Below are 27,258 nucleotides of genomic sequence, written 5' to 3' on the forward strand. Positions count from 1 at the left end.
CTTAACCACTTGAAGAAAAAAGGCTTTTAAAGAAACCCATAGATTCTATGCTGTTTTTCCCTGATTTCAATACTAAAATTTTCTAATTTGTTTTTGACAAATTTGTTCCCCATACTCTTGGGAACAATGGGCACAATATGTAGACCCTGAGAAACTACACTCTTGACCTCAAAAGCAGTGTAAATGGCCGGCTTTATTGAAGTGAATGTTGTGCAGCTTCACAAGAGAATTTGGCTCCAATCTTTGGTAAAGGTATTAATACAAAGAAACTCCTTTGGAAATAGGTTTCCTTGGTTTAAAACAATATGTAGGAAATTATTCTCCTTGTCAATCAGTTTGCATTGCTCAGGGTCAGGCATACACAGAACTAAATAGGGAGCAGTAGGTTCAGGGAAATTTCACTTCAAGTTCTGCATTTGAGAAAATCAATTTATTATTCTGAAGAAAAGCACTTATACCCATGTTTTCAATTTTGGAAAACATTTAAAGAATAGTTTTTGTGCTGGATTGATGGACTGATTGCTATTTAAGTTGACCTCTTTGCAAAATAGATTTGCTTTTGCAAGTTGCCTATAATTCAAATTTTATAAAACAATTTCATTATTGAGTGATCACTATACTATTTAAAATGGAAACATGCAGATTATTTAAAAAATAGGAAGATTATATGTGGGGGATTGGAAGAATTTACCATTTAAAACAATATTATAATCAAGTCATTGATAATGTGGCAAAATCTTCATTATGGTAAATATTTGCCCTTTGCTTTTACTATTTTGAATATTTACCCTCTGCTTAGCAAAAGACATTTGAATGCAAGTCAGAAAACCCCTGTCCCCAGGTGGTTACATCATCTTGAGCAAAATTTTTTTTGGTATGGGGGATTGAACCCAGGGGTGCTTAACTATGCTATGTCCTCAGCCATTTTTTAAAGTTCTTTATTTTGAGACAGGGTGTTGCTAAATTGCTAAGACTGGCTTTGAACTTGTGATCCTCCTGTCTCACCCTCCCAAGCTGCTGGGATTACAGACATGGGCCACACATCTGGCTAACTTGTTTTTTGAAGAAGGTTTGAATCTTTTGAGAATAGGTTGAAAAGACAAGCCATCAAGGTTGGGTGAGGTAGCACATCCCTGAAATCCCAGTGACTGGAGAGGCTGAGACAGGAGGATTGCGAGTTCAAAGCCAGCATCAGCAATTTAGCAAGGCACTAAGCAACTCAGTGAGACCCTGTCTCTAAATAAAATACAAAATGGGGCTAGGGATGTGGCTCAGTGGTTAAGTGCCCCTGTGTTCAATCCCTGGTACCAAAAAAAAAAAAAAAAAGATAAGCCATCAAGTAAACAGGTATCAACTCCATTATCCTTGGTAGAAATTCATATTTACTCATTGGAAAACTCTTTTAAGATCCTGTTATACCTAAACAGACTCTGAGAATATAAATCACAATTTTATCAAACATAGAACACAATATCCTAGATCCTTGGACTAGATCCTTGAACTGAGAAGGAGCCTGAGAACTCATCTGATTCAATATTTTCATTTTGTTGACTAGAACATTGAGGTTCAGAAGGACTTGTCCTAACTTATATATGCAATCAATTATATATATATACTTGTGGCCCAGCTATTTATATTATCCAGTAACTCCTCCATGATACAATACTTGAAGACAGAGACTACACCAACAGATTTTTATGATCACCCATTCTGAACTCATGGTGAATCTGTAATATGAAGTAGTGGACTAGAGTTGAAGGCAGGGAGTAGGGAATGCTGGAGTCCGTTTTATGATAACAAGCATGGAAAAAATACTGTATGCCAAAGCGTGCTGGATGTGGTTATGTTCCAGACTGAAGATGAACAGGGTGGAACATGGTAGGGTTTTACCACAAGAGATCAACAGCCATTATTAAGGGAAGCTGTTGTGATTCGATTTCATTCTTAGCCCTTGTATATTTTCTGCCTGATTTTTGAAGTCAGAGTGAGTCCACAGATTCCACGACCTTTACTGATTTCTGATCAGTGTTTTGCAGTTTCCTGGCTAATATCTAAAAATCCTCTACTCTTTGCTCCAGCCCATGTTCTCACCCACCACTGGTGCTTTTCACTGCTCTCTAGCATCTGGCTGTTGTTTTGTTTCTGACCTGACTCTGATAACTGCTGTAGTCCTGATTCACAGACTAGCCAAGGGGGATGACCACGGTCCCAGGCTGAGCCGCTGAGGAGGTTGCCATTAGCCAGGAGTTCACTCTTCTGCTAAATCAAAGACACAAATTTCATGAGATTTATGTAGTAAACACCCTACACAGTAAACTTACAGAAGGACAGGGATATCAGTAGAAATGATTTTTTTTTCATTCATTCATTCAAAAATTATTTATTGACACACAACTATTATGGGCACTATGTTGGTAAGATGGATAAGACAATCCCTGTCCACACTGAAATGAGAGCAGAGTGAGGAAAACACTGCAGAGACTGGCTAGATGTTCAGCAGTCCACTTCTGCTCCCTGGATACTTAGGAAAACTATGGTCTCAGCTTCCTTCACATCCTTGGGTTGGAACCATGTGGCTAGTTATGGCTAATGGCATATTGGCAGGAAGGATTTTTAAGCCTAACCTTAAACCATAGCTCTCCTTTTATAATCCACGTGGCTGATAATGTTATGATGAACTCACACGATAAGGAGGCACTTGAATTCCTGAGTCATTACCTGGAAACGAGTGACTCAGGAGAATCAGAAAAAATTTATTGGATTGTGACTTGAGCAAGAAGGAACCTTTTGCATCAAGCTGCTGAAATTAAGGTTTGTTACTCCAGAATAAACTGCTCTATGCCACATTTAATTATTAAACAATAGAATTGCCTGTCATTGTTTATTTTTTTCCCTCCAAATATTATGTTGTTATCAAGGAGAGCACCTGTGTTATCCTGGGGTGTGCTTCCCATAGAAAGAGATGTGTAAGGGAATCCTTAAAAGGTTCTGCCCCCTGCTATTTTCACCTTTCTCCTTTGGACCTTTCCTTTATATATCAAAGCTCCTGTAATTGAAATAGGAAGAGGTGTGTTAAAACTAGAAAAAGAGTACATGTGAATTTATATCTTTAGCCTTGTTCCAGGAATGAGCCCATGAAGTTCAAAAGTGCACTTTCACGTGGAAGGAGATGAGGTGGTGGTTATTACATGGAGACATGAGCATGAAAGAAGAGTGTCAGAGCATCTCCGAAGTTAGGTCTGCTCTTTGAAGCTGAAGTGAATTTAGCTAAGGTCAGAAACTTGTGCCTTGAGGGCTTTTAAACTTGCTTTGGGTCCTATGCATTTTCCTCAAGGATGTTTATGCACAAGGCCCCCTTTATACAGTCTGGCAGTTGGAGCCATTTCATTAGAGCAGACCTGCTGTTAGAGCAGTTGGATGGTACAAGATGGGTCTAGTTTGGATTACTCATTTTTATGTTTATTTCTAGAACTTTTTCAAATCTTCCATTTAAAGAAAATTGACATATAAAATTGTATGTATTTACTGTGAGCCACATGATGTTTTGACATGTCTACACATTGTGGAATGGTTAAATCTAACTAATTAACAAATATATTGCCTCACATAGCTATCAGTTTTGTGTTCAAAACACTTAACATTCACTCTCTTAGCATTTTTTGAAAATACTATATATTATTATTAATTATAGTCACCCTGATCTACAATAGATCTGTTAAACTTTTTCCTCCTAAGTATAAATACATTTTCTTGGATCAACAATTCCTCCAAGGCTCCCAACCAAAACACACCAGCCTCTGGTAACCACCTTTATCTCTCTACTTCTGTGAGATCAGCTTTTTTATATTACACATATGGGTGAAAGTTCTATACCTGGTTTATTTCACTCAACATAATGTCTTCCAGGTTCATCTGTATTGTTGCAAGTCATAGAATTTTCTTTTTTAAAAAATAGTCAAATAGTATTTCATTGGGTTATAAGCCACATATTCTTTATCCATGCATCCAATCCACACTTAGATTGATTATGTATCTTAGCTATTGTGATTAGTGCTGCAATAAACATGGGCATGCAGATGTCTCAACACAGATTTTTTTTTTCCAAAGGAAATTTTTCATTTCCTTTGAATATTTATCCAGTAGTAGAATTACTGGATTATACTATAGTTCTATTTTCAGCTTTTTTAGGAACTTCCTTAGTGTTTTCTATAATGAATGAACTAATTTGCATTCCCACTAACTGTGCAAGAGTTCCATTTTCTCTGCAAATCAAAACTGCACTGAGATTTCATCTCACTTCAGTTAGAATGAAAGCCATCAGGAATACAAAGAATAATAAATGATGGGGAGGATGTAGAGAAAAAGGAACACTTTTACACTGTTGGTGGGATGTAAATTAATACCACCACCATAGAGATCAGTATGGAGATTCCTCAAAAGATTAGGCATGGAAACACCATATGATCCCACTGTCCTGCTCCTCAGTATTTAGCCCAAAGAATTAAAGTCATCATATTACAGTGATATATACATACCCTTGTTTAGGGCAGCACAATTCACAATAGCCAAACTATAGAACCAGCCTAGGTAACCATCAATAGATGGATAGAGAAAGAAAATGTGATATCTATATATATCCCCAATGGGAATTTTATTCAGTCATAAGTAAATTAAATTATGTTATTAGCAAAAAAAAAAAATGGATAGAACTTGAGAGCATTATGTTAAGCAAAATAAGTGAAACTTGAGTCAAGGGTTATATATTTTCTCTTGTTCATGGAAACTAGAGAGAAAACAAGGAGAAGCAAGTTGTGTGGGTAGGAGCTTATAAAAATTGATGGGAGTTCTGTTGAATAGAGGAAAGGTACCAGGGGTGAAAGAAGGAGAGGGAAAGGAAAAATAATGGGGAATGATATCGTCCAAATTATATTGTTGTAATGTGTGTACATATAAATATGTAACAAGAAATTCCACCATTACATACAATGCACCAATAAAATACATCAAAACAAATGCATAGTAATAAGAATTTCATGTATGTCTTCTGCAACTTTTCTCTGATGTATTTGATTATCAAATTAATGAAATAAAATGGCTTTCTAACTTTACTTAATGACCTGTTAATTTTGAAAAAAAATTATTTCAATAATGATTTTCTAAGAAAGTAAAGAGACGTTACATAAATTGTATACACACATGTATCTTCACTAATACATATTACGTTTTGTATTTTTGATAATAACTATTCTAAAAGAAGTAAAGTCATGTCTCATTACGGTTTTGATTTGCACTTTCCTGGTGGTATTGAGTATTTTTTCATGTATCTGTCGGTCCTTTGTATGTCTTCTATTGAAAATATTCAGATCGTCTGCCCATTTTTTAAAAATTGGATTGTTTTCTTGCTATGGAGTTGTTTGAGTTTCTTATATATTTTGGATGTTAACTCCTTTACATGCACAGTTTGCAAATATTTTCTCCCATTCTGCACATTGTTTCTTCACAATGTTGTTTTCTTCTGAAGCTTTTCAATTTGATATAATCCATATATGCCCTTTTATATCATGCGATATGATACTTTAGTTGACCTCGTTTTGGGGAGTCACTGCCAAAGCCAAACTCATAGAAATTTTTTCTTCTAATATTTTCATAGTTTGGGATCTTACATTTAAGTTTTTGCCCATTTTGTGTTTTTTTAAATATAATGAAAGATTAAAATATAATGAAAGATAAAGATCTACTTTCATTTTTAGAATTATTTATTTTATTTTAAAAAATATAATAAACTCCAATAATCCAGGAACTGTCCTACCTATTTGGTAAGTATTAAGTTAATTAATACCTTGAGAGGTACATATTAACACTATCCTTATTTTAAAGACTTAGAAAACCGAGGCATAGAAGTTTTAGGATTACACATTTCCCAAGGCTATATATCTTGCAAGTGTTGGAATCAGATTTGAACCTGATCATCTGACTCCCAAAATGTGGGAGTCATTAATATAACATCAACATAACATTCATTATGTTGCAGTACTACCTAATCATCTGGATCCCAAACGTGCCACTTCTTTTCTACCTACTGTGTGGCTGTTGCTAATTAATAACAGTGCCAAACACAGCCACCATTTATTGGGGGCTTACTATATGTTAGGCACGGTCGTAAGCCAACTACATATTTGTGTTTTCAGTATTCAAACCCATACTGTGAGTCAGCACTATTATTACTCTCATTGCACAGGTGAGGAGCCTGGGAGAGAAGGGAAGTAGCCAAGGCTAGGAGTAACCAGAGAGGCAGAACTGGGTCAGAACTCAGATGGGCTTGATCTGGAACCTGTGTGCTTCACCTTGAAACAGATGTTCTTTCATTGGATGAGGTACAGAATTTTTCCATCCATGGATGGCAGAAAATTCCCTTGAAAGCAAGAGCAAGGGGTCCCTGTCCTCGCCTATTTCTCCTTGTAGGTCAGTCTGGAAGGGTATCTGTGTGGGCATTTTTCTTGGTCTAGAGAAATTTTCTCTCATTTACTTTCTTAAGCTCTTGGTAACTATAAATAAAGGCGTAATTTCAGAGCTACCCTTTTTAGTGAAAATATCTTCATTCCCTTAAGTTGTAACAATGAATTTCCTTTATCTCTCATGTTTCATTGGAAATATAAACTGATAAACTATCAACACTCTAGTCTTATGGATGCTTTATTAGTACAAAATTTTACTCAGTAATATGATAACTGTGGTTTTATTTTCCGAGTTGCATCTGTATACACAGCTCAGATTTTGTAGTAAACATCTGCTAATAGGTACCAAATAGAGAAATTGGGGCTTCTCATGATGATTTTTATCCTAGAGATAAGAAGAAAATATTAGAAGCATTATGCATTTAAAATTGGTTAATATTAAGTTCGAGCAGATACCACATTCATTATGTTGTAGTATTATAAATGCTTTCCCCTAAAAATTAGCTAATTGTGCTTATCAATATTTATAATTTTAATGCATTTTCTTTCTTGGAATTTAATAAGTATTTTTGAAAAAAATACATAACCTCATCACATATGATAATTGCCTAAAATAAACTAAAGGTAACAACAAAATAACACAATGAAAACAAGTCACAACATAGCCTGCTTTTGAAGGAGATATATAGAAACATCTATGGAACCATTTGATCTCATTTTAGCCTCTTCAAAGCCTGTGTTTTTCTCCTGTAAAATGGAGGAAATAGTACTCACATAGCAAAGATTGGATGGAATAGTTCATATCAAATATTAAGCACCATGGCTGCCAGAGAGTCAGAGCTTTATTCGACACCCCTCCCACCCCCATTCCCTTCTCTTTCCTCCATTCCTGTCTGTGCCAGCGTCTTCAGTGCACATTGCAGAGCAGAGAGAAGAGGAACTAGGAGAAATGGGTTTTATTTTGATGATTGGAATTTCCTTGGGAAATGGACTTCTTCAATTTGCTGTCCTTCAGCTGTTTTAGAAGTGTGAGGAAGACGTAAAGTCCTATAGAGGACACATCCCACTGCTCAGTATTCCTCCCAGTGATGGATTTTCCTAGTAAGAAGAAACTCCCTGGCTAAGGTAGTTTCTAAAACATCCTTCCTCGAATCATGGCAGATGTAACAATACTGTTAATACCAAAAGAACACAGATAAGAACACTGTAGGAAGCAGCTGGGCATGGTGGCGCACACCTGTATTCCCAGTGGCTTGGGAGGCTGAGGCAGAAGGATCACCATTTCAAGGCCAGCCTAAGCAACTTAGTGAGGCTCTGTCTCAAAATAAAAGGCTGGGAATGTAGCTTGGTGGTAAAGCCCCTTTGGGTTTAATCCCCAATAGCAGACCAAACCAAATCAAACAACAACAGCAAAATAACTACAGGAGGAGGTAGCTTCCTTCAGCCATTTTTGCTAAGAAGTAAAGAAAGTAATAGAATCAACTAGTACATCTTGGAAGGAAGAAAACCCTCCCACAGAAATAATATTATACACACTCCACCCCAATGATTCCTTCCTGTATTCAGTAATAGGTAAAGGAAACTGTGGGCATCCCAGCAAATGACAGTGTTATTCAACTGTATTTGGTAGGTGAAATTTTAAAATCCTGTGAAATTTGAACGTACATTCCTATGTGTTACAATGTAAGTCTGTTATTAAATACTTTATACGTTCACATGTACATACTACTTAAATGAATGTAATATACAATATGATGTATACTGTGAGGAATGGGCAACTTAAGAAATTATTCAGGCATGATTTTTACTATACACAATGTTCACTGTTAAACTTGATTTTAGAGTCATACTCCTGGAAAAAAAAATGACTTTGCTTTAAATCTGAAGTAAGTGGCCCTTTCCTGATTTTAGCATCCACAAATTTAGTGCTTGGGCTACACCAAATGGATCAGAGGCATTTCCTTGAGAATTCTGTTTTCATGGGGCTTCTTTATCCCCTGTGCAGTGTAGAGCTTGGATGGAAATAGGGCTGGCTCACAATCTTTCCTTCCTGAACATTTCACTGGTTCTGCTAATGTCAGAGGGGGCCACTCAATTTAGATGAATAGTTAGGAAAGAGGATTTTTAACTTCTCTAATAAATCTAGTTCCAAATAAGTGGTTCTACTGTAGATCTGATTATATAATTTTCATAGTTATATTATGCAATACACAAGTATATTTAGTTATATTAATACACAAGTATGTGCAACAATAATATATATTTCCATATTAATTCATATTTATATAGTCAACGGTAAAATAATAGAAGTATAGCCAAACTGGGAATGCTTATCTTTCCTCAATAGGGAAGGATTACATCTTGTCATTCCCCAGGAAATTGTGACCTTTCTGAATGCACTAGTATCAAATAGTCTAAAAGGTAGAAATATTTCAAAATTTAAAATTTCAAAAAGTTGCAAATTTGAGAATATTTGACTTAAATGAATCAAATAAGAAAGGGAGATTTTCTGACTCACATAATTAAATAATGCAGAGGTGGCAATGATTACAAAGACCACTTGTACTCTCAATTTTCAGCAGGCTTCCAGCTCTGCCTTCTGCATGATTGATCCCTACAATACAATAACCATAAGAAGAGAAGTTTACATCTCAGTTACTTGCAAGAACAAGCCTTGGGTCACCATGAGCAGGACTAGCTCTATTGCCAGAAGAATTCAATGCTTTGATTAACACTTTGACCTGAATTTCTTGCCCATCCATGAAACACTAACTCTAGCCAAGGGGTTAGTATAGGTCTTTGGAATTTAGGCTATTTAGATCCAGCCTGGAGCTGTGAGATTGGAGAAGATTCCCTGCACACCACATGGTAGTATAAGAATGAGTGATTTGGTACTTGGATGTAAATCAGATGGAAGTTCTTATTTGGTGGATATTCAGGATATATAGAAATTATAAATTCAAATATTTTACATCTCTCCTGGCCAAGAGAGAGCATTGTGCAGTGAGTGGTACTTGGCTTTGTATAACTGACAATTTTACTTTGTAGTGTACTGTTCTTCCCCAGTTTTGTCCCTGTGTTCTTGGTACCATCTACCTCCTAAGACATACATGTTTACAGTAAATCACCGCTAATATTTATGGAGGGAAGGGTCTACTTAAAGTGAGAATCTAGGTTTACGTTCTGAGGTTATTGCTAAGACCCTTGAAAACATCTCTGTCATTTTTAACAACCACATATTTGTAATAGAATTGGAGAGTTTCGTTGTTTTGGTAGGAGATAGCTGTCTTTAAATTTTTTCTCTCTATCTTTCTTTGTCTTATTCTGGTATTATTTTTCTATTGCTACTGTTACAATTCACCACAATGGTAATGTTTAGTGGCTTTAAACAATACAGACTTATTGTCTCACAGTTTTGTAGATCAGAAATCCAACAGTTCTCACTGGGTTAAGACTGAGGTGTTGGCAGGGCTGCATCTCCTTCTGGATGCTCTAGGGGAAAATTCATGTCCTTCTTCATTTGGGTGGTACAGTCATGACACTGAGGTCCCATTTTCTGGCTGGCTGTCCACTAAGGGTGGTCCCCAGGCTTTAGAGCTCAACCATGGTTCTTGACCTTGGCTCCTTTCTTCATTTTCAATACCAGTTATGACAGTTGGTCCTTCTCAAGTCACAGCTCTGACCCATCATGGAAAGATCTATTAAGGACTCATATGATTAGATAGGGCCACCCAAATAATCTAGAACTATGTTGCCCTTTTATGGGCAGCAAATATAAATTGTTGAAAACAATAAAAAGCTCTGGTTTTCTCTTCATCCTCACACAGAACACTTCTGACACCAAGTGATTTTTTTTTTTAAACCACACTAAACTTTCTCTAGTTCTCTGTAGTCACAACTACTACTTTCTAATGTACTGTCCTGTAATCCAATTCAGCTCTGAAATTGTCTACCTGGAATTAGCATCAGATACCACAAGTTCAACAAGAGACCGCCTCCACTTCAGATGCTGTCTTGAGTCTCAGCTTCCCTTCTGACTTCCGACTGATCAGGGGCTTGCATGACCTCGGCCGTATGTTTGATCATTTGCTAGCATGGCTTACAACACCCTGAGATATGTTTACTCATGCTTACCAGCTCATTATAGAGGATTCAACTCAGGAAAACCACACACAAGTGATGCACAGGGCCAGGTTTGCTGGAAGCATCCTGGACCTTCCTTTCCTTCTCTGTTGTACCATCCTCCCAATACCTCGATGAGTCCAGCAACCTAAAAGTTCTCTAAACTCCATCATTTTGGATTTTTAAGGAACCTCCTATACAGGCATGACTGATAAAATCATCATTCACTGGTAATTAAGTAATTCTCTAGTCCCTCTTTCCTCCAGGGAGTTTGGGGAGGGGATGAACATTTCAACCATCTGATCACATGGTTAGTTTCCCTGGCAACCAGCCCCCTATCTTTTGGGGTTTCCCAAAAAACCTCTCTAACAAAACTTCAGACATGGTTGAAAGGGAATTTATGAATCACAAAAGGCAGAAATGCTCTTTTCACCTTTATGGCTCTGGAGGTATTTTAGGAACTAGGGGAAAAACCCAAATGTCACTACAAAAGATATTTCTTTTGCTCTTACCATTTAGGATATTGCAAAAGGTTTTAGGAACTCTGGCCAGGAGCTGGAGACTAGAACTCCATATGTGTGTGTATATATATGTGTCTGCGTGTGTGTGTGTGTATATATATCAGTACCACAATTATTAATTTCATAAATTAATCCTTAATAGAAAATGTGACTAAAACTCAGTTAAACAAATTTCTGTTTGGGTCCAGTCTTGGTTTCCTTTAATTATTATTCTAGATTGATACTGTTGTTGTTTACATAAGTTTGTGCTGAATTGTCACTGTCTGGAAGAACATCCTATTGTACAGCATATGAACTATCTTCCCTCTGCAGGCCCACAATTTTGAGGTTTAAGAATAAATTCTAGTGTAAGTGCTGTCTCAAAACCATCTTTGAAAATCAAACATTCCATAGGTGCTTCCTGGCTCATGTTATCAACTGTTTTTCTAAGGTTATAGTGGTTGGGAGATTTTTCTTTGCAAACTATTTTATGCCTATTTGTGTGTGTTCACTTTCACCACATCATTTCTATGCTCAGGGCTCTAAATCGACTTTGAATTGCATTCTATCCACTGACTCTGAGTTAAAATGCTTGCTCAATTGCCTAAAGGAAAGAAAATGTTTCTATTAGCTGCCTGAACCCTTATTCATCTTTGGCCGATAGCCACTCTATGAAAAACAAACAAACAAACAATACATCTCCATGATATTCTTGTTCACACAGGGTAATAATCACCAGTGTTTTGAGGATGGTAACAATGTGCCTTATATTTTGCATAACTATTTTATATAAACTTTCTGCTTGAATTCCTACAATATCCTTATGGGCATATATGCTATTGTCAATTCTGTTTTATAGATGAGAGAATAAAATCAAAGGGGGCTAAAGCTACTGTCCAAGCCCGTAGAACTATGAAGTGTCAGCACTGAGACTTTAGTTCATGACAAGGATATCTGCACCCTTACCATTAGTCTGTAAATGCCCTATGAAATTTACTTGCTTTTAAAGTGGCTATTTTACCATTGATGTGGGGGCAATTTGGAGATCAAATATTGCTTTACTGGCAGGAAATTGAGTACTATAGTTGCCCTAGTCTGATGTCCAAGATTTATAATTATATAACTGTCCGTCCATTTCCTCTTTTCATGAAAGCCATATCATGGCAGGTAACCAATTTTCATAGATTATTGTAGCCAATACATTTTGTTTCAGCTAATAGGGTGTTTTTCCCCCTCATGAGAAAAACTTTCTAGTGCCTCCTCTTGTTGATAATGAAAAAAAATTATTTTGTGCTAAAAATCAGGAATGATTCTGGAAGCTGTTTAGGAAGATACGTAAATAAACGTCTTATCCTTCTTTTTCACATATGATGAAGTCTTTGTATCTGTTTCTAGGATCCTGGGAATTGATTTGTAAATATCATGATAGCTAATATAAATAGAAAGACCTGCCTTTTTATAACCAAAATTAGGTCGATCATCTTTGCCACATTCTAGGGTCCTATGTTTGCATTCAGAGAAAACATTCATTTGAAGCCAATCTTAAAGTCATCAAAAAAAGCAATGAGAAAATGAGTTCATTTGGTTTCCAAGGATTTTTTGTGTAAGTCCCTTTCAAGTTTTTATTCCTTTTGTAAGTCTTTTAAACCACAAAGTAAGCTCTGTAGCTACTACCATACGTATACATGAAAGAAGGGTAGTTGGGGGATTATTAGATACTTGCTCTGCTGGAGAGTCCTTTCTTTGAGTTTCAGCCTAGTGCCTAGGATTGTACCCCAACTCTTAGGGAGACACTGCTAAAAGCCTCAGAAGCACTCTCAGAACAAGTTCTCTCTGATCTTCTCCATCCCTGCTCTCTCTCACCCCTCCATCTCCCCAGAGGAGCAAGGAGGGCCTAACTCCTAAAGTTCATTTATCCAACTAAAGAAGGAGTTGAATTGAGCTGAGTCCCCTCTGGATTCTCATCATCCAGGGCAAATTTGTATCACCAAGATGCTGAAGGGTGACACAATGCCCAGGTGGAGTTTCTCATAGGCCATCACCTACTCTTTGGAGAGCCCATTCAGTTTTCCCCCAATCATTTATTTTCCTCTATGTTGCTTATATTGTCCTCCACTATGGAGGTGAGCTTCTAGATCATTGGGTTTTGGGTTTTTACTTTTTTGGTGGGTAGAACTCTCATCGATGTAGTAAATTGGTATACCTTTTCTACTGTTAATCTGTCTACTGTCCTTTCATTTCATAGACTTATTTTTTTAACCTTTAGAGGGTAGGAAGAAAATTTTTTTTTTACCTGTACGTTTGTGATATGAAATTAACTTCATAATGTAGGAAAACTAGGAATTACTAAAAAGAAACAAACCTAAATAACTAAATGGATTCTAAATAAGCAGTGCAAATAAAAGGAAAAAAAAAACCTTAGAGGAAACTATAAACCATTCAGGCTAACTGCCAGTCCAGTTGAATCTCTATGTGTCAACACCTGTGGAAACATATTATCAAGAAATCAGTAGACTTCAAACATTTATTAGAGGATGCATACATAGAAATGAATTAGCTAAGTGTTCAAACTAAGACATGAAGTAGAGAACAATTGAATAAATGCTAAGAAATGAGAAGGCAGGAAATAATGTTAAATGCTGAAATGAACAAAATGAGGTTATATCAAAAAATTAGAGAAGTTGCAATTACAAGAAAAAGTTGTTTCAAAAGAAAAAATAGACAAAGCTATGAAAAATGTAATAAGAAAAAAATGACAGAATATTTAAATAACTGAAATGCAGAGTTAAAAGAAAGAAATAAACAGAATACGTATTTAAAATAGTACCTACGTATGTTCAAAATATTGATGTATGGCAAAAAAGGTAAGAATGACGTAAAACTAGAATAAATTAATAGCCACTAATATAATTTAAATGGATTGTCAAAATGTCCTTTACTCCCCAATCTCAGAGAGTTTTACAAATGAATTTAATCAAACAGTCAATGATCAGGTAAATTTCTTTCTTATCATAGTGTTATAAAAAATAGAAAATAATCAAAGGAAAATATCAGATATCAATTTTATAGGTTAATTTCATTTATGATTCTAGATACAAATATTTTTAAGAATAACTAAGCAAACACAACAATCCATTGGTATTACATTAAAATGCAAGAATTATGCAACATGGAACAAAATCTATCATCTTGACAAGTACAGAAGAAAACGGTGAATCAACATCATCAAAATGGTAGAAAACAAGTGAGGGAAATGAACTTTGTTAGCATGAATAAAGGGACTATTAAAAAAACACAAGACTGAATGACATTTCTAATGCAAAGCATCAGCCACATTATGCTGAAAACAAACAGTAATCTTTACTCTTCCCGCTACCATTCTAGTGATTTGTACAGGTGGAGAGATCAACTCAGGTTTAATTCCTGAGTTTAGTTCTGAAAGTCCTGTCTGTGTCTTGGCCAATGCCCCAATCCCAGGAAAGCCAGGTGGTTTGTCTAGGAGAGTAACAGTTTTAAAACTAAAATCCCACGTTCTGTAATTCTTTTTAGTCTCTGGCATATGAGGGACATTGGTCGTAGGCAAAGCAATAGCACAAGAAAAAGGCCCATGAAGTATGAAACATGAAAAGGAAGAGGTAAGTTTTTCATTATTTAATAAGATATTATATCATACATACAAAACTAATTAAATGAATTAAATATTGAAAAAAATTACTGGATCCTAAATCAGCAACCTAAATCAATATGATTTCCCGTACTGTAGGCCTTCCTTATCCATGGTTTCAATAAAATCTAAGAAGATAGTTGACTACTCTACTGGAAAACAATATAATTGTATTGTTATCTTATATCATATAAAAGGTATTTAAAATCACATCAGGTCCTAAAGATGAAACACAAAACAAAACAAATGTTAAATAACATAAAATACATAAAAATAAAAGAGAATTTAAGAAAATATCTTTGTGTGATCTCAGGATGAGGAAAATTATTTAGAAGACCATAAAATTTAGATGTAAATTTGAAATTAAGATGTAAATGACCAATTTGATTATCTCTACTTTAACTTTTTCCCCAGAACGATATACACAGACAAATTAGGAAAAGATATTTGTAGTGTTTAGAAAATTTTACTGGTGTTAGTATTTAATGTAGACATGAGTTGTCTGAAGATGAGGATTAAGGCAGGATCTTCAACAGAAGATCAAAACAGAAATGTGCTATTTGAGGAAGGGTGGTTTTTTGATTTGCTAACAAGTATGTGAGAATGTCTTGATGACTAGTATTCAGAGGAGTGTGAATTAAAACCAAGAAACAAGGGTTAGGGATGTAGATCAATGTTAGGGCACTTGCCTGGCATGCCCGAGGCCCTGGGTTTGATTCCCAGCACCATCACCACCACAGCAAAAGAAACACTACCATGCATCTAAATATTCAGTAAAAATTAGAAAACCAGATTTTATATGCAGTTTATTTTTTATTGTTTCATTCATTTTTCTTTTTCCTTTTCTATTTTTTAATTGGTTTTATTTTTTAAATATATGACAGTGGAATGCATTACAATTCTTATTCCACATATAGAACAATTATTCATACCTCTGTTTGTATGTAATGTATGTTCACATCAATTCATGTCTTCATACATGTACTTTGGATAATGATGTCCATCACATTCCACCATCTTTGCTAATCTCTTGCCGCTTCCCTTTCCCTCCCACCCCTCTTCCCTATCTAGAATTCATCTATTCCTCCCATGCTCCCCCCTCCCTACCCCACTATGAGTCAGCCTCCTTATAATAGAGAAAACATTTGGCATTTGTTTTATTGGGATTGGCTAACTTCACTTAGCATTATCTTCTCCAATACCATACTCTACCTGCAAATGCCAAGATTTTATTCTCTTTTATTGCTGAGTAAAATTCCATTGTGTATATATGCCACATTTTTTTTTTTATAAATTCATCCACTGAAGGGCATCTAGGTTGGTTTCACAGTTTAGCTATTGTGAATTGTGCTGCTATAAACATTGATGTGGCTGTGTCCCTGTAGTATGCTGTTTTTAAGTCCTTTGGGTAGAGTCTGAAGAGAGGGATAGCTGGGTCAAATGGTGATTCCATTCCCAGATTTCCAAGGAATCTCCATACTGCTTTCCATATTGGCTACACCAGTTTGCAGTCCCACCAGCAATGTATGAGTGTGCCTTTTCCCCAACATCCTCACCAACACTTATTGTTGTTTGTCTTCACAATAGCTGTCATTCTGACTGGAGTGAGATGGTATCATAGAGTAATTTTGATTTGCATTTCTATAATTGCTAGAGATGATGAACATTTTTTTCATATATTTGTTGATTGATTGAATATCCTCTTCTGAGAAGAGTCTGTTCATGTCCTTGGTCCATTTATTGGTGGAGTTATTCATTTTTTGGTGTTTAGCTTTTTGAGTTCTTTATATACCCTAGAGATTAGTGATCTATCTGATGTGTGAGGGGTAAAAATTTGCTTCCAAGATGTAGGCTCTCTATTCACTTCACAGATTGTTTCTTTTGCTGAGAAGAAATTTTTTAATTTGAGTCCATAGCCCATCCCATTTATTGATTCTTGGTTTTGATTCTTGTGCTATAGGAGTCCTATTAAGGAAATTGGGGCCTAATCCCACATGATGTAGATTAGAGCCTACTTTTTCTTCTATTAGATGCAGGGTCCCTAGTTGTATGCCTAATTCCTTGATCTATTTTGAATTGAGTTTTGTGCATGGTGAGAAATAGGGGCTTAATTTCATTTTGTTGTATATGGATTTCCAGTTTTCCCAGCACCATTTGTTGAGGAGGCTATCTTTTCTCCAATGCATGTTTTTGGCACCTTTGTCTAATATAAGATAATTTTAATTTTGTGTGTTAGACTCTGTGTCCTCTATTCTGTACCATTAGTCCACCAGTCTGTTTTGGTGCCAATACCATGCTGTTTTTGTTACTATTGCTCTGTAGTATAGTTTAAGTTCTGGTATAGTGATGCCACCTGCTTCCCTCTTCCTGCTAAGGATTGCTTTAGCTATATTGGATCTCTTATTTTTCCAGATGAATTTTATGATTGCTTTTTCTATTTCTATGAGGAATGACATTGAGATTTTGTTTGGAGTTGCATTAAATCTCTATAGTGCTTTTGGAAGTATGGTCATTTTAATAATATTAATTCTGTCTATCCAAGAACAAGATAGATCTTTCCATCATCTAAGTTCTTCTTTGATTTCTTTATTTATGGCTCTGTAGTTTTCATTGTGTAGATCTTTCACCTCTTTTGTTAAGTTGATTCCCAAGTATTTTTTTGTGTGTGTGTGTGTATGGCTGTTGTAAATAGGGTAGTTTTCCTCATTTTCATCTCAGAGGATTTGTCCCTGATATACAGAAATGCCTTTGATTTATGGGTGTTGATTTTGTCTCCTGCTATTTTGCTGAATTCATTTACTAGTTCTAGAAGTTTTCTGGTGGAGCTTTTGGGTCTTCTAGGTATAGAATCATATAATCAGAAAATAGTGCTAATTTAAGCTCTTCTTTTCCTACATGTATCACTTTAATATCTTTCGTCTATCTAATTGCTCTGGTCAGTGTTTCAAGGACTATGTTAAATAGAGGTGGTGAAAGAGGGCATCCCTGTCTTGTTCAAGTTTTTAAAGAGAATACTTTCAATTTTTTTCCATTTAGAATGATGTTGGCCTGGGGCTTAGCGTAGATAGCCTTTACAATGTTGAGATATGTTCCTGTTATCCCTAGTTTTTCTAGTGTTTTGAACATGAAAGGGTGCTGCATTTTGTCAAATGCTTTTTCTGCATCTATTGAGATGATCATATGATTCTTATTTTTGAGTCTATTGATGTAGTGAATTACATTTATTGATTTCCATTTGTTGAAAGTTGCATACCTGGGATGAATCCCACTTGATCATGGTGCACGATCATTTTGACATGTTTTTTTATTTAATTTGTCAGAGTTTTATTGAGAATTTTTGCATCTATGTTCATAAGAGATATTGGTCTAAAGTTTTCTGTCTTAGATATGTCTTTGCCTGGTTTTGGAATTGGCCTCATAAAATGAGTTTGGAAGTGCTGCCTCTTTTTCTATTCCCTGAAATAAATTGAAGAGTATTCGTATTAGTTCTTCTTTAAAGATCTTGTAGAACTCAGCTGTGTAACCATCTGGTCCTGGGCTTTTCTTGGTTAGTAGGCTTCTGATTGTGTCTTCTATTTCATCACTTGATATTGTCTGTTTAAATTGTGTATATCTTCCTGATTCAGTCTGGGCAAGTTGTATGACTTAAGAAATTCATCAATGCCCTAACTATCTTCTATTTTATTGGAGTATAAGTTTTCAAAATAATTTCTTATTATCCTGTGTATTTCTGTTGTGTCTGTTGTGATATTATCCTTTTCATCACATATGCTGGTAATTTGAGTTCTGTCAATTTTATTTATTTTTTCAAAGAATCAGCTTTTTGTTTTGTCAATTTTTTCAATTGTTTCTTTTGTTTTGATTTCATTGATTTCAGCTCTAATTTTAATTATTTCTTGCCTTCTACTGCTTTTGCTGTTGATTTGTTCTTCTTTTTCTAGAGCTTTGAGATATAAAGTGAGGTCATTTATTTGTTGACTTTTTCTTCTTTTAAGGAATGAACTCCATGCAATGAACTTTCCTCTTAGAACTGCATTCATAGTGTCCCAGAGATTTCGATATGTTGTTCTCATTTATCTTCTCATTTATCTCTAAGAATTTTTTAATATCCTCTTTGATGTCTTCTGCAACCCATTGTTTATTCAGTAGCATATTGTTTAGTCTCCAGGTGTTGGGGTAATTCTTATTTTTTATTTTTTCATTGATTTCCAATTTCATTGCATTATGATGTGATAAAATACATGATAGTATTTCTACTTTTTTGTATTTGCTAAGAGTTCCTGGTCTCTCCCTCTCTCCAGCAGTTCCCAATTGAGGAAACTCTCACCTGGGGCTCCCGTGGGCAGCTTCCTGGTTGCATTGCACACCTGTGTTGGGCAACTATTGTGTTGGGTTACCAATGTTGCGGAGGGGGGAAGGTTGGAAATCTGGTACCTGGCCACTGGAGATCCACTCTGGGAACTGCCCCCAGCTAAATGGCGAGAATGTTGAGTCAAGATGGGGGCGGTCTGCCTTCAGCACCCAGATGTCTGGTGAGCTGAGGGAGACTGGGGATGTGGGGTAAGCCAGGTGATGGCATTATACTGTGGGTAGGTAGCAGCTGAGTGACTTGCATGGGAGTAAAGCAAAGTCTTGGCGATCTGCAGATGTGTTGATAGGTGATTTTGCTAAGGTGCTTGCCGAGTCTTGCGTGGACTAGAACTTCGGGCTTTGAGTCCTGCTCCAATGCTGGGCGTCCTACTTGAATGCTGAGGCCTGGAGCCCTGTGAGGGGTCACCATGCTGGTGATTTCTGTGGAGAGCAGCTGGATAGGGGTCCTCTAAAACTCTCAGAGAGGTAGTATTTTGGCTAGGAGAGACCTTGGGGTCTGGCTGCATGGGCATGGGCGGCTCACTCCCTTCCTGCCACCATGTTGGATCCTCCTTTATATGCAGTCTAATTAACTGTAAGGGAAATCAGCATTCTGAGACTGGGGGGCAGCAAAAACCAACATAGCCATTCTGAAGAACCAGTCAGCAGTGGTTAATGATGCTAAGGAGGTCGATACAGCAGTTGAGAAAAGTAGAAAGTTAGACAGTGGTTTTCCCACCACCACCCTGAGATCTTCAAATTGGCAGGTTGTGTTCGTGTAGTGTGAATCCAATGTCATTATTATACAGAAGTTGCTGCAGTAGGCTACTGGGAGTTTAGACTAATCAAAATACCAGGGACCTAACAGCTTCTTGAAACTTCTGGTAAGCAATTTTGGAAAAAAAAAAACATAGAAACTTGGCCTATGTATGGAAGTTCAAAGTAGACTCCAGTTCTCTGGAAGAAAAGATACATTCATGATTATGATGCTATGTAGATGAAGTTGACTTTATCAAGCCAATATTTGTGAATTGCCAATCAAATAGCTGACATTTCCCAAGCCCTAGGTACATGGCAATGAAGAAATAGAAATGATATTCTTCCCAGGTTCACTAAGCAAAGTTTCCTTCTGTGGACCAGATTAGGAATGCTTCATAAAACCAATTTTAGTTTCAAAGATCCATCACTCTTATTCTCTTTAGGATAGAATCATCCAGAAGGAATGCAATCCTAATGAGAAGTTACTGACTATACAAAGGCTATAAAGGTACTTCAAAGACATGCTTTGCCCTTATTAAATTATTTTTTTGTGGGGAGCAGGTGGAATTAGGCTTTTTTCCCAATATCTTCCTTCTCCTGACCTGGGTCATCATTCTCCCCAGGATAGATATAAGAAACTCAGAACTGATGCACTGAAGACAAAAATGTCTATAATTTAAAGGGAAGTAGGTCATTTAAAAGTCTCATCTTTCTTAAGCCTATAAAGTGTCACGTAAGTGAGAGGAAATCATTCCTTTTAGTTCTGTTTTGGGGCTAATAATTCTCCTTTGCAAATAACCACAGATGTTCTTGAATGAAACTGTTATGTGAATTTCAAATGAATGCAGGATTTTAAAGAGTTCTGCTTAGATATTCATTCTCTTGCATTTAGGGGTCAAAAAGAAGTCAACACATCTCAAGAAGAAATCCAGATTTTTTTTTTATTTCCTACCATAGAAACTTTGTATTTATGATTTTCTTCATTACCTATGACAACCCTCAGAGGCTTAGAAAGTTTAACTTACTGATTTACTTTAGCTAACCTAATTATTACATGGGGGAGCCAGGTAACCAAGCCAGTTGAAAACTGCAACATTCTTCCTCACAGTCAGATTTCTGGAGTTTTATTTCACAAGATCCTCTTAGCTTTGTAAGACAGATTCATTTTTTTTCTCTAAAGATTTCTTTTTCTTTTGAAGCACTACTATGTTCCTAGTCATGCCAGATGATGGAACACATTCTTGAATAAAACAGATAAGATAAGGGTCTTGCATATGTGGAACTTAGAGCATGGTGAGAAGAGTCAGACTAAACAAGTAAACAAATCTAACAAAGTTATGCAATAACAAAGCAGGAGAAAAGGGCTGTTAGTAGACTCATCTGGATGCCATGGCAGAAATCAAAGTGGATGGGGGGAGGTTTTCTCTGAATAAATTGGTGAATGTTCCTCTGAGACAATACTATTTAAAGGTAAAAAGTCAGTTGAAAAAGGATGAGGAGCAAAGTATAATAAGAAAGTTAGAAGGTGCAAATGTATTAATTTTTAATTCTGTAATCCATTTTGAACTGGATCTTTTGTGAAGTGTGAGACATAGGTTGATATTCATTGTTTTGTCTTTTGAATGCCAAGTTGCTATAGAACCCTTTTTTGAAAGATTATCTTCCATATTCTGAATTATTTTGCTCGTGTATCAAGTCAATTGAGCTGATTTTTGGGTTCTGTTTTCTGTTGCATCCATTTCTGTCTGTCTCCCACCAGTAGCTCAGACTGTATTACTGTAGTTACATAATAGTTCTTTATACCTAGGAGATGGATTTCTTTCACTCTGTTCTTTTTCAAAATTATTTTAGATATTCCAGTTCCTTTGTCTTTCCACATAAACTTTATTTAAAATTCCTGCCTAAATTTTAGAATACCCTTGACTATTATAAAGTAAAGAAAAACTAGTAAAATAAAAAAAAACTAGCTGAAGTTTAATAAAAATTATATTAAATTTGGATTTCAATTTATTGACAATTGACATCTTCACAATATAAAATCTTCCTCTCTACGAACATGATATAACTCTATTTTTATATCTTTTTAAAAATTTCCTTCCTCAAGATATTTTAGTTCTTATCGATTAATATACACATTTTGTTAGAATTGCATTTAAATTTTTTAAATTTTTAGGCATCATAATTGGTATTACATTTTAGATATTGGTCCTCATTGGCAATATATAGAAATACAATTGATTTTTATATTTTATTTTTTATCCTATAAACTTGCTAGGCCTATTAATTAGTTCTAGGGGCTTTTATTTGTAGCTTTCTTTGATTTTCTACATAGACAATCATGTCATTTATAAACGGGGACAGTTTTATTCTTCCTCTCTAAATTTGTATGCATTTTATTTTCTTGCCTTATTGTTGTGGCAAGATCTTCAAGTACTATGTTGAATAATGCTGGGAGGACAGACTTTGTTGGCTTGTTCTCTATCTCAAAGGACTCAGTCATTTACCATTAAGTTTCATGTCAGTGAGGCTTTTCTGAAATACTTTTTATTATGTTGAGGAAGTCACCTGAAGACCTATTTTTGAGAGAGTTTTTAAAGTGCATAGGGTTTGAGAAATGCCAAGTGCTTTTTCTGCTTTGATTGATATGATCATGTAATATTCTTCTCTAGCTTGTTAATGGAATGATTTTCACTATGAAGAACTTTGCATCCTTTGAATAAATCTCATGTGATCATTGTTTATAATTACAGGTGCTCTTTAGTTTACAGGGTGTTACAGTCTGATGAACTCTTGTTAAATTGAAATCTCATTAAATGAAAAACACACTCAGTACACTTAACCTACCAAGCATGGTAGCTTAGCCTCATTTACCTTAAACATACTATGAACACTTCAATTAGCCTAGAAGTGGGTAAAATTATGTAGCATAAAGAATATTGTTAATCAAATGTTATACATACCATATATTTTATTGAATACTTATATTCCAAAACTGCTGGCAACACAGTATAATGTAGAGTTCCAGTTGACCCCATGACTGTGTGGCTGGCTAGGAACTGTGGCTTCTGCTGTAGCCCAGGATCACCATGTACCACATGACACTTGTCTGGGAAAAAGTCAAAATTCAAAATTTGAAGTAAGGTTTCTACTGAATACGTATCACTTTTGCACCATCATAAATTAAAAGAAATCACTAGTTGAATCATTGTAATTTAGAGACCGTCTGTATATTTATATATTGCTTAAATTTATTTACTAATGTTTTAAGGATTTTACGTTTCTATTCCTAAAGAATATTGGTCTATTGTTTTCTTTTTAAAGTGCTATCTGCCTTGTTTGGGTACTGGGGTAAAACCAGTTTCACAAAATACAACTAGAGGTGGGCTGGGGATATAGCTCAGTTGGTAGAGTGCTTGCCTTATATGTACAAGGCTCTAGGTTCAATTCCCACCACACACACACACACATACACACATACACACATACACACACACACACACACACACACACACACAGCTTGTTTGTATCCTAACAAAATACAACTAGAAGTGTCCTTTCCTCCTGGTCTCTGTTAGAGACTGTGTAGAATTGCTGTTGTTTCTTCTTCATTTACTTGCTAAATTTTTCCTCTGTAACCATCTGGGTCTGGAAATTTTGTTTTGGGGTATATACTGAAGGTTATTAATGGCTATAGAGCTATTAAAATGATCTGTTTAGTATTGATGGAGTTGTGGTAAGTTATATTTTTGGAGAAATTAGTTTATTCTAAGTTGTCAAAATCATGTGTGAAGTTATTCATAGTTTTTTTTTCCATTTCCTTTTTTTCCCTTTTGTCTGCAGGGTCTGTAGAGATATACCATATTTCATTTTTTATATTGGCATTTTGTGTCTTCTCTCTTTTTTCTTTGACACGATTGCTAAAGGTTTGGCAGTTTCCTTGATCTTACAAATTTCTTGCTTTTTGTATCAATTTTTTAAATTTCCCATTTTCAGTGTAGCTGATTTAATCTCTTTATTGTTCCCTTCCTTCTTCTTGTTTTGGATTTATTTTCCTTTTCTTTTGAGGGTATTGAGGGGAGAAGCTCAGATGATTTATTTGAGAGTTTTCTCTTTTCTAGTGTATGCACTTAACACTATCATCTTCCCTTTCAGCACAGGCTGTATCCCAGAAATTTTTATATGTGATATTTTTAATGCTGAAATTAACTTAAAATGCATCAAAGACCTAAATATAAAAATTTAAACTACAGAATTTTTAGAAGAAAACGAAGGTGGTTTCTTGATTAATAACATTTATCAATATATGAATTATTTCATAACATCTATTTGCATTATTAGTTTTTTACTTATTACTGTCTCCTTCCTAGTACAATGCACACCACATGTATACAGGTACAACAAACACATCAAACAGGAGACTTAATAAATATTTCCCAACTAATGAATGGGCCACAAACCAAAAGGAGCTATTTCTTCAGAGGCAATGATGTGTGCAGATGCAGTAACTGAAAAACTGCTGATAGAGGCTGATAAAAGGAGAGGCATTTTCAGCAACATATGCATTTAAAATTATTCAATTACAATTTGGTAGTTGAAATGAAAACCAAAATGACTTTATTCATGCATGTGGAAAATGCACAAGGAACAAGCTCAGGTGCTTCAAAGTTGGTAGCTCCCAAATCAGCCAATAGTCATTGTTCTGTTTTAAAAATACTCCATAACATCAAATGGTTTTGTATTAACCAAGTTTGTCAGGTTCTTTGTTTCCCATGACTTTGTGATTAAACTGGCTCTGTTCTTATTCAAACACGTCTACTTCTGGTTCAGTGGCATTATTTGTTTGACCAGCCATGGGCACATGCTGGTGTTGTATGTGTAGTGTGTCTATCGGTGTGTCCTCCCCGACTGAAAAAATTCCTCCTAGATGAGCCAAGACAGGATTTCTAACTGTACACTGTAATGACTTGATTGGAATGCCAAAAGGATAGATGATTTTTGCATATTAATGCTAATCATATAGCAATATTACTCTATAATAAGATCATGATTGTCTTTTCCTGTTCAAAGTGATTGTATTTAATTAATAGTAATAGTGTCTTCTGGCCTCTACTGTTCCCTTTCACCACCTCTATTTCGTTTAAGCAGGAGAATAGCACAGTACAATCCTTTACCTTATACTATCTTTTTTTTTTTTTTCTGAAGTCAGAAAATGACAAAGCCCAGAGATTTAATGAGCAGAGAAAGTCAGATTTTATGGTTTCACTGTATTTGTAGTGATTAGTGGAGACAGATCTATGATGTGTTATGGTACGAAAAATCATATTATTATTACTATAACCATCTATGCTATATCCTGTATGTACATGTTATACATAATCCTTATAACAATTTGGACAGGATTAATTACTGATGATAATATTGATAAACCCTCCAAAGGATCGAGTTGCTTGACCAGGGTTATACTATGGATATAGCATTTGAAACATGTTTCCCTAGTTCCAAATACATGCTCTTAACTGGTGCACTATACCATAATTCCAGTCCTTTCTCTTTTTTTAAATATAAGGAGAAACTGAGGTATGGAGGTGGAGAACGAGTTATGTAAGTTCCCGGAAATGTTATTCACTTATGATAAAAATTCTACTTGCAGAGAATAGTGCTAATCATGGAAACAGGAGTAGGCAAAGAGGAATAAAATATAGTTTTGTTCTCCTTGTGTAAACACTAAATTATAATCTTATTGGGGAATGCATACAAAATGAGGGAGCAGAAATGAATGAAGTGGGAGTAGAGGAGAAATTCTGGGTGTGGGTTGACCCAAGTTTCAAAAACCATTGTACATTTATTTCAGGGTTGGTTCCAATCACAGTGGGGGTTACTGTGGCCGCCTTAGGAGTTATCCAAGGTTGAGGTCAGCTAAGCCTATAGACAAAGGGGTCTGCTCTTATATCTGTTTTTAGTAGCCCAGTTTGCTATAAAAGTGAAAAAGTATAGAGGCAGTTCATTTCAAGATGATCTCTCAAGCTCAGGCCCCTGACAATCAATCTTACACTTAAAAATTATATGTTCTTGTGGCAACACACGGGACATTAGTTAGCAGGCAATTGTAACCTGTGTAAGAGCTTGAAAAAGCCTTGGAATCATCCCCCAAATCATGCCAAAGAAAATCAGTGAAATTACTGCTCATTTAAACTCAGGGAATAATATCTTTATGGTTAACAAAATAATAAAAATAAATCACCCCTAGAGGGATATTGATGACCAAACCCATCCCTGCTAACAGTTACTGAGCTCTACTGTTTTATTGCTCAGATTACAGCCTGTTTTATCCTAGTTGCAACAATAAAAACGTCAGGCGTAATGGCAAAGGAGAGTCAGGATACAGTTTGGGTAAGCGCTTTTTTTTTTTTTTCTTCCAATAGGAGTTGAATTTTATCTATCAAACCCATTTTCTCAACCTTGGAAGGTTTTGCTATCTCTGTATTCCTTTGAATGGCTGTACTGGAGTCTGAACAAGCTCTAAAACAGTTCAATGTTTAATTTTTGTAGATCTAATTCCTCTGACTCTAAATCCCACGCTCTGAACACTCGGCCACATTGTCTGCTCTCAGGAGAGTGGGAGTCCCGCCCCTTCTCTGCATTCCCTCTGCGTGGAACTACTGAGTGCAAAGAGAATTTTGTTGGAGATAGCTTTTCCTCAGACCAGCCTATTTGTGTGCTGCTATTTGTATGGCCAAAAGGCTGCTCTCCTACAGAAATTGATGAGAAGGTGCTTGAAAAGTTCACATTATGTGTAATTCCATTTTGTGTGTATGTGCCAATGGGGCTTGTGGCATTTCCGTGCTGTCACCATTGGGGACCTTATTTCCATTTCCTGAAAATGGATCTTGTCTATCAGATTTTGACCATGTTAGCTTGGATAGGAAGAAATCTTCATCTAAAATGCTCTCCCATTACGGACTGGTTTGATTTCATGTTTCTGTGAGTTTTTTTTTTTTTTTTTTTAATTTCTATGCTGCAGGAGATCTCTGTAATTTCCTATTCCTAGTTGGCATTTATTAACTATTTTACAATCAATCCATGGTTAGCATGAAGAGTAGGGGATCTAGAGAAAATAGTCTTTTATGTTTCTATCACTGCATTATGGTTATGCATAATAGTGGGGTTCATTTTGACATAATCGTACACACATGGATATAACTTGTTTTATTTCAGTCCCTAATGCTTCCCTTTTCCCTCCCTCCTCCATTCCCTGTTCCCCTTTTGTTACTGGTCTTCTATTTTTATTTATTGATTTTTTTTAAAGATAAGTGCTACACACACACACACACACACACACACACACATACACTCACACAAACTTACTTTGGTATATTTATATATGCATATCCTCCCCTTTTCCATCCTT

Source organism: Callospermophilus lateralis, chromosome 8 (assembly GCF_048772815.1).
Source record: "Callospermophilus lateralis isolate mCalLat2 chromosome 8, mCalLat2.hap1, whole genome shotgun sequence".
Taxonomy (NCBI): domain Eukaryota; kingdom Metazoa; phylum Chordata; class Mammalia; order Rodentia; family Sciuridae; genus Callospermophilus; species Callospermophilus lateralis.